At 39.6% G+C, this 14,384-nt stretch overlaps 2 pseudogenes; both read right to left on the minus strand.

The window, feature by feature from the left end:
- LOC122093822 overlaps window positions 1-6,753 on the minus strand; it is a 7,044-nt pseudogene extending 291 nt beyond the window's left edge.
- A 2,575-nt stretch (window positions 6,754-9,328) lies between these two features.
- LOC122093827 lies at window positions 9,329-14,383 on the minus strand (annotated as a pseudogene).
- Window position 14,384: the final 1 nt, after the last annotated feature.

Below are 14,384 nucleotides of genomic sequence, written 5' to 3' on the forward strand. Positions count from 1 at the left end.
TTTTAATCTATAAAAAATTGAGAAAAATGAAAAAACCAAAATTAAAGAAGCCACAAAATGTTTACCAACCTATAAGAGGAGATATTGCACTAATGGCTATTTCCACCAATGACCAGCTTAGAAAGAGAATTTGGGATGAAGCCAATCTTGGTATGCTACTCAATCAAGGGATTGGTGATAAGAATTCCACCATGGACCAGCTTGGCAAGAAGATTTGGAATAAGACCAAGCTTAATTGGTATGTTAATCAAGGGATTGCTGATAAGGATTCCACCAAGGAACAACTTGGCAAAAAGATTTGGGATAAAGCCAAGCTTGGAATATTGCTCAATCAAGGGAGTATTGATAAGGATACTAGTTAGAATAGAAATATGGTAAATTTTGTTTCCTGAAAAGATCTAAATTATAGCTATAAAAGGATTTTAATCCCGCAAGATGATTACTATTGAAAGAAACATCTTACCTTGGACCACTGTTAGTTAAAACGCGTTTAAAATGCGGTTGCATTTTTTTGCCGTTTAAAACGTGTTTCGCCGTATGCCTCTATACAATGTGGAAAAAACCAGGAATAGCCGAATAAAACGTTTAAAACGTGTTTTAAACGCACGTTTAAAACGTGTTTTAAACGCACGTTTAAAACGTGTTTTAAACGCAAGTTTAAAACATGTGTTAAACGCATAATTAAAACACATGTGCGTTTTTTAAGGGAAAAATAGGAAATTTGTCATACTAATTAGAAAAAGAAAAAAAGAAAAAAAAAAACCCCAAAACTAAAGGAAACATCAAAACCATTCGATAGGGTTTTCTTCCCCAAATCCCAAATTCCCAAATCCACATCTCTGTGAGTCTGTGCTGCTCTCACGGTCTCACGGTGAGACTCTCACCTAGTCACCCGGATTCGAGTTTTCCTCTGAACCTTCTTCTCCGTTGGTCAATCAAAGAAAACTCAGAGAAAAGAAGAAGAAGAGACAAGGAGACAACCGCAGTAGCAGGTCGTCGGATCTCAAGCGTCGACAGCAGCAATTTGAAGGAAACTCGGGCGTCGATAGCAGCAATAGCAGGTCGTCGAAACTCGGGCGCCGAGTCATCGACAGCAGCAATAGCAGGTAGTCGAATCTCGAGCTTCGACAGTAGCCTATCGAAGGAAACCCTCTTCTTCAACCTCTTCATCAGTCCTCAGTCCTCACTCAGTCGACATTAATCTTCCTCTTCTTCTTCTTCCTTCACATAGGTATAGTGTGATACGGATACCTATTGGTCACATATCCTCTTCTTCTTCTTCCTTCACTGTTCAAAAGAAATTCCATCTAGCTTATATTCCAGTCGTGGCCTACCATGGGTGAATTCTGACCTTTTGCTTTTTATTTTGGACATATCTTTTTTAATATAGTGCATTAAGTTTTAATTTAGAATTTACATTGGATGCTATATTTTGGATGATATATGCATGAATGTTTGATGTTGATGTAGTTTAGAACATTAGATGCAGGTATACAGGTAATAATCTCTCAAATTAAATGAGTATACTACCTTTTTTTTGGTTTCGTTTTTTTGAAAACTACACATTTAATACTCGTACCGTTAGTTTTCGTCCGTTTGACGTTTCCCCTTTTTTTGATTGTACTGTTTATCGTTTTTATCTGTTTAAAACCCATACCATACGTCTCTGTTTTTTTGCCGTTCCCTTTTAACTAACAATACCTTGGACGAGCGATCATCATCAATGCAAATGCAATAGCTTGATCTATTGATGTCCCATCACTAGTTGAGGCATGAGCAGGAGCCATTGATTCTGCCTGAACAACAGGCAAAACAATGCTGAAGATGAGAGTGAATGAGTGATGACGGCCAATACTCCAAAGGAAACCTTAAAGACTGCCATTTTTTTCTTTTTTATTTTTTCCTTTTTAAATCATTTGTTTGAAACCCTAGATCTCTCTCTCTCTCTCTCTCTCTCTCTCTCTCTCTCTCTCTCTCCTGTTCGTCCTTTATAAGTTTAATTTAAGTTTTAAAAAATATTTTGTTTAATGGATCGGATCAGCCGATCCAAATCGATATCTGATACCCATCTCAAAATCGATCAAGTTGATACCGATTCAATACGGCCAATCCGGCCTATCTGGTACCGATACTTGATTCCATGCCACGGAATGCTGTTACGGTCTTGGGCAGTTCATAGTTAGCAGCCCACAATATCCCCCTGATGCAGTACCAGCCAATATCACCAAGAGCCCCAAGGCTATCAAGATCTGGTTTTACCCGGATGGTATTCTTGAGATAATTATCATCAGCAGTAAACGAAAATAAGTTGTGCATCTGCCACAACTCAAGGGGTCACTTTTAATTAATTCAGAATAGTTAGTGACCAAACTTAAACCATGGTAGTGGACTAATTTCTATTTGGGCTTAATTTGATTGTCAAGAAATAAATAAAAAATAAAATAAATCTCATAAAAAATATATAAGTCAATCATTATATCATGATTACATTTGCTTTAGCTTTTCTTCTTTTGGCAATTCAGGACTCAATAAAAAAGCACAAGACCAACTTGGACCAAGTAACACTTGGTCGTTTAGGTGCCAGGGTCCTGTCCTGGCAATCACTCGAATGAGTAATACCCTAACGTGGTTAATACATATTTATAACCCGCTTAGAGTCTGTTTACTCAACCCAATACATTTAAGGGAAAATTACATGATTACCCACTTTTGGGTTTCCCTTTACAAAATTACCCACAAAAAGTTTTGGTCAACAAAAATATCTAAAATTAGGTTTGGGTTTACAAAACTACCCAAAACAGTGATTCTCCTTCCTCTGCCTATTTGTTTTGTCATTTTTACCCCTGGCCAAGGTTGTAACACGGCCTGATGGAGGCCGAGGTGACAGCCCGGCCTGATGGAAGCCGAGGTGATAGCGCGGCCTGATGGAGGCCGAGGTGGTAGCCCGCGCTCCACCTCTGCCTCCGTAAAGCCGTGCTAACCTAGGCCTCCATCAGGCCGTGCTCCACCTCCGCCTCCATCAGGCCGTGCTGCCACCTCCGCCTCCATCAGGCCGCGCTCCACCTCTGCCTTCGTAAAGCCGTGCTGAACCTAGGCCTCCATCAGGCCGTGCTTCACCTCGGCCTCCGTCAGGCCGCGCTATCACCTCGGCTTATATCAGGTCGGGCTGCCACCTCGGCCTCCATCAGACCGTGCTACAACCTTGGCCAGGGGTAAAAATGACAAAACAAATAGGCAGACGAAGGAGAATCACTGTTTTGACTAGTTTTGTAAACCCAAACCTAATTTTGGGTACTTTTGTTGATCAAAACTTTTTGTGGGTAATTTTGTAAAGGGAAACCCAAAAGTGGGTAATCATGTAATTCTCCCTACATTTAAAGCCCATTTATGGACAATGGCCTTTCTAGCCCTTTTTGGCTTGATTATTGTCAACCCGATTAAAAACCAGTACTCAATTGATAGTTTATAAGTATTCGATCGATTCTTGAAAATCGGAGACTGAATAATCCAGAGCGTACTGAATAATAGATGAACAGAACTACTTACACTTGCACGGAATTGGGTCAGGTTTGAAGACACTGCAGCAGCAGTAGGATCCAATCAAAAAGCTTAATTTTTTTTTTTTTTGGGGGATGGGGGGTGAACGATTCCTATTCAAAGGCCCATGGGTCAATTAAGATGACAGCCCAAACATGTCACATCCCAACTCAAGGAAGAGCGGCCAGGGGAAAGAAGGGGAGGGGGGACTTGAACGGTAGACGGGCCATGGCGGTAACTACTTCAACAAGCAGCCTTTAAATGACATTTTTTTTTTTGAACAAAGAAAAATTCATTAAGAGAAAATTTTCAAGGTAAAGCACCTTGATGCAACAGTAGAATGGTTTACAATGAAAGAAAAGAAGCAAAGCCACCACACTCTAGAGAGCCTGGATGAACCAGAGGCAAGACTTTTTTTTTTTGGTGAAACAGCGACGAGATTGAGTTAGTAGTTGTTGGCACTCTTGAACTATAGGATTGAGGGATTTATGGGTGATGTGGTAAAAATTGACCATCCGATCCTTCTTGTAGCTCTTGATGCTTCAGTCGATCTACACAGAAGAGAAGACAGAGGAGAACCGGGCTAACCCGATGGGGGACTCTCCGATGCCTAAGTCAGATATTCCCACAACAGATACTCAAGAGAGTTTTCAGTCAAAAGAAGTGATCCATCCCATAATAGAGGCTTACCTTGGTATTTATAGGCTACTGATGGAGTGGATAAAGGGGGAACGTCCGTGGAGAGTCCTACTAGGCGTGGAGTCCTTAAGGAGAATGGCTTTATGATTCCAGGAATATTCTAGATTCTAAGGCATCTTTTCGAAATATTTCTCTCATATCTCGGAGGTGTGGGTTGTGAGAGGGGTGGATGCCTCTGATGACGTGTAGTAGATAGAGTCATGTCCTTGTGATCAGAGATTATGTTCCTTGAATGTAGGAGTGGATGAGAGCACGTTTCTGGAAGTCCTGCCTAATGATGACGGGCCGAGGTGGCTGCTCTGCCAGAGGAGATGCCGAGGTGGCAGTACAACCTGAGGAGATACCGAGGTGGTAACTCGGCTAGAGAAGATGCCGAGGTAGTAGCTCGGCCAGAGGAGAGGCCGAGGTGGCAGTACGTCCTGAGGATATGCTGAGGTGATAGTTTGGCCTGATGAGGGGTCGAAGTGGTAATACGACATGATGAGATGCCGAGGTGATAACTCGGCCTGATGAAAACCGAGGTAGTAGCTCGGCCTGATGAGGATATGAGGTGATAGTACAACATTAGTTCGAACTCTTTTTGACCGTACTGTGGTCAGAAACAATTACCCTCATCAACGGTTATATAAAATAGAAGAAAAGAAGAAACGAAATCAGTGAAAAATAAGGTTGAAGGATAAAAAATTGAAAGAAACTTGACAGGTCCTCTCACCAGAATGAGTGACAGAAATGTGAAATCCACCAAGTCTATGGAGCAATGCGACAAACAGAAAGTGCATTCCATGTGTCCGTTAGGCTCGTAGGACGGTAGGAGAGCGAATGGTACGAGGACCTGATCGGAACTCAAAACTTACCGTCTTAAGCTGACCGGAACGTTGGGAATCAGAGATGTACTCTTCCATCTTGACAGTTGGTGGTGCATGAACTGGGTGGATCAAAATCCTCTGTTTTTCTCATCCCTGTTTTTCCTTGTTTTGCTACCTGCAGAACACGACACATGGACAACAGAGGATCCAACGGTCAAGGTTGGGTGAGGATTATTACATCCAGTGCGTTGGTCTTAAAATTGTCCACTTGTCGTGTTCTGCAGGTCGCAAAACAAGGAAAAACAGGGATGAGAAAAACAGAGGATTATTTTCCGAACTGGGTTCCGTCCATGTACTGCACACCATTGGCCTCACAGGCCCCGATGATTTGATCTAACACGGCAACATTCAATGCTACGGGATTCTCCAGCAATAGGTGTTTCTTCTTCTCCGCTGCCAGCACGGCCCACTTCAAGTGCAGGCTCGTCGGAAACGGCATGTACACAATGTCCACATCTGGGTCATCGAGTACGGCTTCGTAGCTGCCGTAAATCTTCGCCGATGGCCCTAAACCATTTTCGGCGGCAAATTTCTTTGCCTTGTCGAGGGAACGGCTGCCAAAAGCTAGAAGGTTGAATTGGAAGAGAGGATTACGGCTCTCGATAGCTTACGCGCTATTTCTGCTCAGCCCAGGTTGGTGAACTGGACAGTTATTTCGGCTATGTCTTTGTTGGTGTACAATATCTTGTATTCCGTCGTAGTTTAACTCAGGGAGTGCTAATGCAGCCCCCCAACAGAACTGTGGTCTCATTGCATACTGTGGTTGTAGGGGATGCAACCCCGCTTGAATTTTTTATTTGAGGACATTTTTATACTTTCCGATATTAGAGTTTTTCGCTATATATTTGTAGCGAGATTTATTTTCTCTGTAAACAATACTGAGAGGTGTGAGGACGAGCGCTATAACCATATTCTCCATTGATAGTGAAGCAAAATCTCATCTAAACGAAAAGGTAGATAATTTTGTTAAACCTCATAAATATGTGTTCATTGTTTGTTCTTATTTTTCCATTACATTCTGCATCACTTTTAGGGTTACGTTTCTATAGTCTGTAACACTGTAATGAGACATGAAGCTTAGAGAAAGAGAGATTCCACAACGACATTATTCGATGAGGAGAGCCAAAAAGTATTCCAATTGGCCATTCGAATCTATAGTGGGTAGGGACGACTTAATTAGAGAAATGGGACCCACCGCTTGATTTTTTTTGGGAAAATTACATGATTACCCACTTTTGGGTTTCCCTTTACAAAATTACCCACAAAAAGTTTTGGTCAACAAAAATACACAAAATTAGGTTTGGATTTACAAAACTACCCAAAACAGTGATTCTCCTTCATCTGCCTATTTGTTTTGTCATTTTTACCCCTGGCCAAGGCTATAGCACGGCCTATGGAGGCCGAGGTGGCAGCCCGGCCTGATGGAGGCCGAGGTGATAGCGCGGCCTGATGGAGGCCTAGGTTCAGCACGGCTTTACGGAGGCAGAGGTGGAGCGCACCCTGATGGAGGCCGAGGTGGCAGAACGGCCTGATTTAGGCCGAGGTTGAGCACGGCCTGAGGCCTAGGTTCAGCTCGGCTTTAAGAGGCAGAGGTGGAGCGCGGGCTACCACCTCGGCCTAAATCAGGCCGCGCTATCACCTCGGCTTCCATCATGCCGGGCTTCCACCTCGGCCTCCATCAGGCCGTGCTACAACCTTGCCAGGGGTAAAAATGACAAAAAAAATAGGCAAATGAAGGAGAATCACTGTTTTGGGTAGTTTTGTAAACCCAAACCTAATTTTTGGTATTTTTGTTGACCAAAACTTTTTGTGGGTAATTTTGTAAAGGGAAACCCAAAAGTGGGTAATCATGTAATTTTCCCAATATTTTATCTGTAAAAAAAGAAAAAAAGAGTTGACTGCCCCAAAATAAAAGAAAATATATCATTTAATATGACATATCATAAGCATTACTATTAAAGTCATCACTCCGGTCATAAACAAATATATAGAGTCAGAAATTATGATTTTTATTATCTTGGTATTTAAAAAAAAAAATATTCTTTTAACCAGCCATAAGGTGTTGAAAATTTTAAAAATCCAAACAGTTACAATTGGCTCTTCTCTGTTGGCTGTTGTAGAAGTCTGGGTAAAACTGTCACAGAAGTTTCTTGTAAAAAATAGGACATAGATCTTTCAAGCTTTTTAGAGATGAAGTGAATATACTTTCTTTTATATTAAAAAAATTTATCTTATCTTCTTTCGTAATATGTCAACAGTTAGTAGTAATTGATCTTAGGGAAAATTACATGATTACCCACTTTTAGGTTTCCCTTTACAAAATTAACCACAAAAAGTTTTGGTCAGCAAAAATACACAAAATTAGGTTTGGATTTACAAAACTACCCAAAACAGTGATTCTCCTTCATTTGCCTATTTGTTTTGTCATTTTTACCCCTGGCCAAGGTTATAGCCCGGCCTGATGGAGGCCGCGGTGGAAGCCCGGCCTGATGGAAGCCGAGGTTATAGCGCGGCCTGATTTAGGCCGAGGTGGTAGCCCACGCTCCACCTCTCCCTCTTAAAGCCGAGCTGAACCTAGGCCTCAGGCCGTGCTCAATCTCGGCCTAAATCAGGCCGTTCTGCCACCTCGGCCTCCATCAGGCCGCGCTCCATCTCTGCCTCCGTAAAGCCGTGCTGAACCTAGGCCTCCATCAGACCGCACTATCACCTCGGCCTCCATCAGGCCGGGCTGCCACCTCGGCCTCCATAGGCCGTGCTATAGCCTTGGCCAGGGGTAAAAATGACAAAACAAATAGGCAGATGAAGGAGAATCACTGTTTTGGGTAGTTTTGTAAATCCAAACCTAATTTTGTGTATTTTTGTTGACCAAAACTTTTTGTGGGTAATTTTGTAAAGGGAAACCCAAAAGTGGGTAATCATGTAATTTTCCCTTTTTTTTTTCAACCCACCACTTGATTTTTTATTTTTTCTTTCCTTTTTGGTGAGACAAAATCGTGGATAATAGGAAACGCGAGAGGATCCTTTCTAGTGCTACAATGCATTCAGTGCACATCGAACAACTGATGAAAATATTTTGGCAGACACCTTTGGTCGTTCGATGCACATTGAACATCCTGGGCATACTTGAAAGTTGAAAGCATCTAATTCCTAAAAGACCACGATGTTTCTCTTTTAAAGTGCGTTGAATATGCTCTCATATGCTTTCCCATCACCAGCTGAACGAGTTCAAAATGCTAATGTGTTCATCTTTTTCCTTAGACATAGAAGACCAACTATCTTTTTTCACCATTGCATCCAGACATTTATGAACGTGTGCTTGTTAATAACTTGTGCATAAACAACTATAAGCATTTATGTCCATAAATGATCATAAACTACTCTTCAATTGTTTATAAATTTTTTGATCCATTTGATTTGTATTGATAAGAAAAAAAAAAGAATTTTTATTTTTAATTTTTTGTAAAAAGTAAGAAATATTGTATCCTTATTGTCAAAAGATAGTATAAATAATATAAGAGAAAAAGAAGCCTGGAAACCTAAGTGGCCTCTCTGCCCAAACAAGAGGGGGGATTACAAATGACCTCCCCAGTCCCCACTACCCCTCATGAAAGATAGAAATCCCAACTCATGCTTTCATGTACAATCTTATTGTTCTCCAAACTAAGTACAGCAGACCACATTACTATTCAGGAAACTATCTCCCATAATATAGATATAAAAGAACCATAAATCATATAAAACAACTTAAAGACAAAAAAAAAAAAAACATGAATATAAATATAAACTACACCAAAAGAGAATAAGAAATTAGTTGTCATTTTAGAATATTCTTTATTTATTTATTTTTTGTTATTTGAAATATTCTCCATTTTTGGATGATGACTCTCTCCTCAACCCTGGTGAAAGAGAATATTCTCTTTATCGGTATGATAGAATGACGAAGGGTTCAGATAATTTCAACCCTGAATAGTAAGGGATAGGAATTGATTTTGAGATGAGAGTGACATCACCAGCCAATGTTGAGGGGATTCTTCAATTCCTCCCCTCTCATGAAGAAAGCTTTTTGCCTGAAAATTAGATGACATTCCAAGCATCTTATAGAAAACCTAATGCTATTAGCATTATTTTGATTTTGGAATTTATCTCTTTAGATCAATTGAAGTGGTACGATTGACGACCCACAAAGCAAACAAACATAAAGACGTTTGAGGATCTGAATCTTCATATTAAGCCACAACCTGGACCGGTTGGAAGCCTTTCTCAGTGGATTCCTTAACTGCAGCCAAAACCAGTTGTGTCTTCCTGCTTATGCTGGGCCACATATTCTCTGGTTTGGAACTACCCTCATTTATACTCTTCACCAACCTTGAGAACTCCCTCACCATGCAAGCTTCCTGAGGAATATCAGTTGTGACCACACACTGAGAAGGCAATGGAACCCAACCTGTGGTGAGCTCCATGAATCCAGTCTTAGAAGCAATAGAAAATGAAGCAGTTTTCTCTTCTTGTGGGATAACAAAATCATGAACATGTAGAGTTCCTTTCGTTCCAATTGCAGTTATATCAATGGTCATATTGGAGAGAAATGAGCAATGGAAAGTCGATGTTTTCCCATCTTCCCACTCTAAAGAAGATCCACAAGCTAGGATCACTCCTTCCTCATTAAGAATAGCTCCACGGAGGGCAGTCACAGTCATGGGAAGTTCATAATCGACAACCCATAATGTGGACATGATGCAGTACCAGCCAATATCACCTAGAGCGCCAAGGCCATCAAGTTCTGGCTTTACCAGGATATCATTCTAGAGAAAATCTTCACCACCAGCAATTGTAAAGATGCTGTGAACCTGCCAGAAACATGACATAAGGGTCCGGTCATTTTTTATTTCCGATTTTTTTTTTTTCTTTTTCTGTTGGGTTTTGGGGTGGAATGGATAGAAATATATTGAATAAAAAAACAAAAAAGAGAGAGACCAAAACAAAAGCCTCACAGCTATCTAAAGGCGAAAGCCACAACAAAGAAAAACAAGGTCAGATGCCTATTTCTCACAGAATCCCCAGGGACCAAACAATCATTGAAAAAGATACGATAAAAGCCGGGGAAGAGAAAAATTATAATCAGCCAAGTGGGTATACCAAAACTAGGATGGAGAAAAACAAGATGAGATCCCAAGCCAAGGTCAGATGCTTATTTCTCACAGAATCAGGACTAACTATACACTTGTGAATGATTTTAATGTTCAAAGTTAAACCAAGTTACCGGAGGAATTTCTATTGAGCTTTTCTTCTTTTGGTAATTTGTTGGGAAGAGGTGCAGGAAAACCTTATCACTTGTGTGTGTCAAAGAAACAAACTAAAGTGAAGTTAGAGATGAAACGTATAAATTGGGGGTGTCAAAATCTATGTCCCAAAAAACCCAACCAATCTGAACAAAATCGATCTATATTTATTGGATATCATGTTTGGGACAGAGGTTTTGTGAAACCAAAACCGATAAGATTCAGAGCGAACTTTAAAAACAGGTTCAAAATTGATATAATCTGATAAGAAATCAATATCAATCCGAAAATCATCAAAAAAGGCTTTTGTATAAACTCTTGAAACCAATAGTAAGTCAATACCAAATCCAATCCAAAACGAAATTGAATAGAAATTGATGCACCCTTATTAGATCATGTTTTGATTCACTCATTCTTCCATCAAAATCAGTCTAAATCAACTCATTGACACCCCTAATGCAAACAAAGCCAATCAAACATTCAATTTAACATGAAAAACTTTTCAAATTTTAAAAAACATTGTTAAAAGTGATCCAGATCCTCTCCAGCCAAATATACCCTCTAACCTCATCTCACACCATCCATAGGGTGTGACGACCCCTCAAGGGTGTGGGGACTCACATGGATGGTTTGAGATGGGATTGAAGGGTCCAGCAGGCTGGAGAAGATTCATATTCCTTAAATGTTAGCCTTTAAGGAGAAGATGCCCGAATCCCCATTAGAGGTAAGGTAATCGATGAAATGTGACGGCAAAGAATCCAGAATTGAAGAAACTCGCCGTCGTGAGTTGACCGAATCGCTCCGAATCAGAGAGGAACTCTTTCATCTTGGCAGTCCTAGGGTGGTGCATCCACATGGTTCCGTCCATGAACCGAACACCATTGGCCTCACAGGCCTCGACTGAACACCATATTCAGAGAACATGGAACTTTTGTAGGAAATTATTGGAAATGATTGGGAACTTTTTTGGGAATGATTGTTAATCTTTGGTTGTTTAAAATGATTGGAAAATTATTTGATTTGCTGTCACTAATATGTAAAAGTCCTTTGACTTAATGGCAAATTTATAAATATCTTTTGGGATTGAATTTAAATTTATTTTGTTAATACTTTATATTATATCATTTAAAGAATCACATTCCAATAAGTTTTTAAGGCATTTAAAAATGAAAATACTATAAAATTTTTCTATAATAATGAAAAGGTAAATAATAAGATAATAAGAGTCAGAGATGATCACTTAACTCAATGTTTAGGTGGGACCTCTTAATTTTGGAGTCGCTTGCAGACTCAGTCACCATAAGAACCCCAACTCAAACTAAGACCCACAACTAAAGATTCCATTGAAAACACTCTTCTTCACCATATTCTTCATTGTACTTCACAATATTAATATATGGGCAAGATAACGCTACCTACAGACAGGTACATGCTAACGAGTGCGATCAATGGAAGGGTATACCTAAAATTCTTCAACATGGGGTAATGCGATCTTTTCACACCAATTACATTTAGACGTAGACACAAGTAAAGTGTTTAGAAGAAAGTTATTGAAATTTAATCGCTGGAAAAGAGGCATTAAAAGAGACGGTAATTAACATATAATGGGCATTAAATGCTTATGATGTCATGAGAGCATTGATGTCTAGAGACATCATGGCTACATCGGTTGTTTAGATGTTTGTGAGTGAAAAGTTGTTATATGGATAGGATCCATGGAAGGAAGGAGACGTTTGTTGTTGGGGGGTTTGGGGTTGACGTGCCCGCTGAGCAAGGCCAACCCACCATGCAAGGACGGGATGGGTGCGTGGGTTTTACCTTTTATATAGCTTACTAGGAGATGTCATCCAGAGAGATGAATCTTCACGTATGTGAATATATGTAAAAGTTTCTGATCCATGGATATGGCATCTATTAAATGAGGAGAGAGAAAAAAAATGTCATATCCACAGATCTGGGACGTTCACATATATTCACATACGTGAAGATTTACCAACTCAATGTCATCCAGACATGTCTCCACATATAGTTGTGCATTATGTGTCTATATGACAGGACATTGCTATTATAATCTTATTATATCATTCTAGATTAATATATGGGCAAGATAATGCTACCTACAGACATATACATGCTAGCGAGTGCGATCAATGGAAGGGTATACCTAAAATTCTTCAACATGGGATAATGCGGCCTTTTCGCACCAATTATATTTAGACGTAGACACAAATAAAGTGTTTAAAAAAAAGTTATTGGAATATAATCGCTGGAAAGGAGGCATTAAAAGAGAAGGTAATTAACATATAATGGGCATTAAATGCCTATGATGTCATGAGAGCATTGATGTCTAGAGACATCATGGCTACATCGGTTGTTAAGATGTTTGTGAGCGAAGAGTTGTTATATGGATGGGATCCATGGAAGGAAGGAGACGTTTGTTGTTGGGGGGTTTGGGGTTGACGTGCCTGCTGAGCAAGGCCAACCCACCATGCAAGGACGGATGGCTGCGTGGGTTTTTTCTTTTTCCTTCCTTGTTCCCTGTCTTCCCTTTTATATAGCTTACTAGGAGATGTCATCAAGAGAGTGAATTTTCATGTACGTGAATATATGTAAACGTTTCTAATCTGTGGATATGGCATCTATTAAATGAGGAGAGAGAAAATATATGTCATATCCACGGATCTGGGACGTTCACATATATTTACATATGTGAAGATTCACCAACTTAATGTCATCCAGACATGTCTCCGCATATAGTTGTGCATTATGTGTCTATATGACAGGACATAGCTACTATAATCTTATTGTATCATTCCAAATTAGCATAACTAAAGGGCAACTTCTCACTATAAATAGGAGGTGTCTAGGCCATTATGTATCCCCATTTATCTGGATTTTGATCTCTCGATCTACTATTTTTGTATTCTCTCTGTCACCCTTTGCTTTATTCTTTGTCAGTTTTCATGTACTCTCCAAAGGAAAGGATGTCATCAAGAGACAACTCTCCACATAGAGTCGTGGTTGTGTCTACATGGGATGTATAGCTTGTCTATTGGGATCTCTCAGGAGAGTTGTATCCTTTCAAATAAGCATAATTGAAGTGGCACCTATCATAGTGGTATGTAGTGGCTTCGCTCCTTCAACATTAATCCTAATTGAGTTTTCGTTTTCCCACCTTTCCTCTGCTCAACACAGACAACTAAGGATATAAATGAATAATCGAAAATCCTTATCCAATTAGTGTTCATATCCCTTTAAGGCAATCCATATTTGAAAAATCAATATCTAGAAACTATATGAATCCCTTCAGAAGTTAACCGGATGTGAATACTGATGATAGTGCGATATGTAATTCATATTCAATCTGTTTACATCTCTACGCCTACCTTCTCACTCTTCATTAAATGTCCATCCCTATTGGGCGATTTGTAACCCTTCCCCCTCATTGATGCAAAATCGCACCATGGTGTTGTAGCAAACCTTTCCCCTTTTAGACAATTTGATTAAACAAAACATTAAGTATTTTGAGAAAACCCAAACCCATTTCTGGATAATTAGCTAATGGGAATAGCTTCTTGACACCAAAGATTTGACATAGAACTGCATTATATGACTTTAAATTTTTTAGAATTCTTTTTTATCCCTTCATTAAATACTGTAATAAATAATTTTTTGTAATAAGACAAAAGACAAAAAAAATAAAATTAGAACCTTATTATAACCAACCATGGTTACATGCAATATGATTTTCCCTTAGATAAATTTTCCATGTATCTTATAGTAAACTTATTGCTAATATCATTACTTTGATTTTTAGCATTTATCTCTTGATATCAATTGAAGTGGTAAAATTGATGGGCCACTAGGGAAGCAAATGTAAGTTATTATAACAGTCTCGCATATCGATAATATACCAGCAACTGGATCTTCACGTAGCCCACCAATCCACTGACATAAATCTGTTAGAATACCACAGTGAAGGACGAAAACCTCAATCTCCATG

This window comes from Macadamia integrifolia, chromosome 2, assembly GCF_013358625.1.
Source record: "Macadamia integrifolia cultivar HAES 741 chromosome 2, SCU_Mint_v3, whole genome shotgun sequence".
Lineage (NCBI taxonomy): Eukaryota > Viridiplantae > Streptophyta > Magnoliopsida > Proteales > Proteaceae > Macadamia > Macadamia integrifolia.